This window comes from Bison bison, unplaced genomic scaffold (assembly GCF_000754665.1).
Source record: "Bison bison bison isolate TAMUID 2011002044 unplaced genomic scaffold, Bison_UMD1.0 scf7180017864518, whole genome shotgun sequence".
Taxonomy (NCBI): domain Eukaryota; kingdom Metazoa; phylum Chordata; class Mammalia; order Artiodactyla; family Bovidae; genus Bison; species Bison bison.
The window spans coordinates 3,311,829-3,315,542 of record NW_011495071.1 but is presented as its reverse complement, the minus strand read 5'-3'; positions in this window follow the sequence as shown (position 1 = coordinate 3,315,542).

Below are 3,714 nucleotides of genomic sequence, written 5' to 3'. Positions count from 1 at the left end.
GGGGGCGGGGAGTAACCTCTGGTGCTGGGTGCATGCGTGCTAACATGCTTCCATCGTGTCCCAGTCTTTGCAACCCTACAGACTGTAGCCTGCCAGGCTCCTCTGTCCATGGGATTCTCCAGGAAAGAACTGGAGTGGGTTGCCATGCCTTCCTCCAGGGGATCTTCCCCACCCAGGGATCGAATCCACATCTCTTATGTTTCCTGCACTGGCAGGCAAGTTCTTTACCACTAGCGCCACCTGGGAAGCCCCTGGTACTGGGGGAAATGGTGAAACGTTGAGTGTTTTCTATTGCATCTGGCCAGGGGTTGTGGGAAAATTGTAAAAGAGGGGAACGAGCTGTTCTAGAGGTGCCTTTAAAAAAATTTTTTTTAATTCATGTATTTATTTTTCGCTGCACTGGGTCTTCGTTGCTGTGCACAGGCTTGCTGTAGCTGTGGAAAGCAGGAGCTCCTCTCTGGTTGTGGTGCTCGGGCTTCTCAGTGCCGTGGCTTCTAAGGCACTCACATTTCAGTAGTTGTGGTGTGTGGGCTTAGTGGCCCCTTGGCCTGTGGAATCTTCTGACCAGGGATTGAACCCGTGTCCCCTGGATTGGCAGGCGGATTCTTAACCTTGAAATTCAGATTTTTTTTTTTCTATTGGCCATGTATTTATTAGTCAGAGACTAAGTTATCCAGCTGTTCCCTGCCGGGTCCATTGCTAACTAGTTAGCCTGGACCAGGTCTATTTAGCCATAATTGTACTGGAGACCAAGCGTTACAGAGGGTGGCAGGGCTGGAGGAGAGTGATAAGCAAGCTCTCTCTCTCTTCCGGTCCATATTTCTTTTCCTTAAAGGAAACTCCTTCCTTGTTGATTAATCAGGAATTGGCAGGGATGGCAGATCCCTGAGTGTGGGCAGCTTATTTTGCTTTTCTGAACAATTTCGTCTCTGCAAAATCTCTAAGAAGAAAGGAGGCCACCCTGGAGCCTTGGGGTGTTTGTGTTGCTTCTTTGTTAAAAATCCAAGTGTATCTGTGATCCCTTACTGGGTGAAGGATGCAGTCAAAGAAAAAACAATTTTGCCCTCAGAAAGTTCCAGTCTAATAAGTAAGGCTGGAGTCAAACAGGACAAGTGGTGGCGGGGGCGGGGTAGGGTGTTGTAGTGTTGCTGCTTTTATTTTTCCTTTCAATATAAAAGTGAATGGGACTTCCCGAGCCATCCAGTGGTTAAGACTGCACTTCCAATGCAGTGGGCAAGGTTTTGATCCCTGGTTAGGGAACTAAGATCCCACATGCCAGAGGCATGGCCGGAGAAAAAAAAAAGTGAATGGTTGCGGGGAGGCATTTGACCAGACAGGCACCGCATAGGACCTTCTTGTGAATGAAGATAACAGAGTAACCAAAGAAGCATGAATCTGACCTCTCATTTCCTCTGATTTTGTTAAGCCCCTTCCCACAGTTTCTTGCCGAGGGCCGGGGTGGGGGGTGGCAGGGCTGCCAACAGGATGATAAACGCTGTAGTTTATATAGAATGAGTGTTATTTGATAAGCTTAAACAGATTTAAGTCATGCCTTCAATTTATTTTTTTCCACCATATGCATCGAATACTGCTTCCAAGGTAATAACCATGGCTAATAAGCAAGCACACTGACCCTTGACACAGGTCATTTCCTTTACTCCCCTAGATAATCCTTTGAGGTGGTACTGTTGTTATTCCCATTCTACAGCTAAAGACACTAAGGTGGAGAGAGAAAACAGCCTCCCTTCAGTCACACAGCTAACCGGAGGAAACAGCCAGCTCCCAGCCTCCCAAAGCCACCTATGGAAACACTGCTGTGTTCTCCTCTCTGGTTAATTCCCATTCCTGGTGGCAGGGTCTTTTGGTCCTTCATCAAGAGAAGGGAAGGAGGAGGACTGAACCAATCTGCAAAGCACCGAGCTTTCCCAATTCTAACCACCAGGCCATGAGATGCTTCTGTTTCTCAGGGACCCTCACCCATTCGCTGGGGAGCAAGAGGGCAGGTCTGTTATTAACAACAAGCTGTTCTGAGTTTCTTCACAATTCTCTATAAACAATGAGGGAAAAGCAATTTTCCAGCATAAACAATTGGGGAAGCAGAAGAGGAAACATTGGGGAAGATCCTACCAAGGAGCATCCTTACTAGTGAGAGAATTCGGGGACAGGTATTCTCGACGCTAGAGTAACACTGCAGGAGTCAAGAGAAGGGAGCCCGGATGTCTGAAGGAAGACGTGAATAGACTCTGAAGGTGCTGGTTGTAGGGAGATGGTATATCTAATATTTTTCTTTGGCACCCTGTATCCTCTAGCGTGAAGGGAGGAAATGAGGCAATGGGCTAGTATGAAAAATGGATAGGCTGGTGGAGCTGTTACATTTACTTCTAAATGAGGACTATGAGGTCCTCCCGACCATTTATTAGGGCCATTAGACATGACAAGAAGGCAAGGCAGTCCACTTTTTGATGAGCATGCTAGGGCTTAGATGACCTGATAGAGTCCAACCTGAAACGGACTGAAAACACCATCTCGTCCAATCTCACCATTTTACAAGAGACGAAACGGAGCTGAGAGGCGGAACAACGTTCCCAAAGTCATGTGGTCAGTTACAGCCAAAACTTGGGGCCAGAGTTCTTTTGGGGGCCATCACAAGAAATGTCATCAGAGCCATTCAATCCTTCCTGGAAATTTTGTGAAATTACCTTCAAAGTCTCTCTTTCGGTTTCTTTAGCTGTAAGGGGAATAGCAATGGTACCCACCTCATGGGAATTCGTAGCAGTAATCTTCTGAGTCTTTGGTTGTAGCATAACTTGCCCATAAGAGGGAAGATTTGACTTTTTAAAAAGTTCAAGAAGGTGAAGTTGGAGAAGAAAATTTGAGGTCAGAAGAACGTTTGAGGGACTGGAGAGCAGCGAGGCTGAGATTCTTCTTTGGATCCAGATCCACCAATGATAGCCATACAGTTATAATAAGGAAGTCATCTTTCCTAACGTGGTAAGTTAAAAGCATGTAATATATATTTGGAGATACGTTATCTATCTTATCTGTGTGTATGTACATATATGTACATGCATATATATCCATTCTGACATACAAGCTTAAAATTGAATCTGTTATTTGATAGTCATGCTTCCTATATGCACAATCCATGAACGCCTTCCTTTGGGGGTTAGCAGTGGTGACGATCTTACAGAGAAGCAGCAGGCCATACTGTCTCGGCTGTAAAATCAGACCCCATGGGTCTCAAAGCCAGATCTGTAAATAGTGATGTAAAATGTGGCATATTTCTTGACTCAAGTCTCGGTTTCCTCCTCTGTATATTGAGGCTGTCTAAGATCTCTCTAACCTTAAAGAAGTTAGAGAGTTTGGCCATGATCACACAGTTTGTAAAGGACAGAGCTGGGACAGAAACCTTAATTTATTGGATTTCCCAAACTGCCTCGGTCCTGGACTCTGCTCTGCCTGCTCCCCACGCTTAGGGAAGCAGAGGGTGAATCCCCATGAGGAAACTGGCCAGAGATTGGAGGGGAGGTCTGTACTCTTCCCAGTCTTTTCAAAGCTGTCTCTTACACCCTGCATGAAAGAAGCTGGTAGGTTAAGATCAAACATGACTCTAGCAATGTATTGGGTTGGCCAAAAAGTTTGAGTTTGGGTTTTTCTATACGAATGTGTGGAAAAAACCGAATGAACTTTCTGGCCAACCCAATATATGTTAGA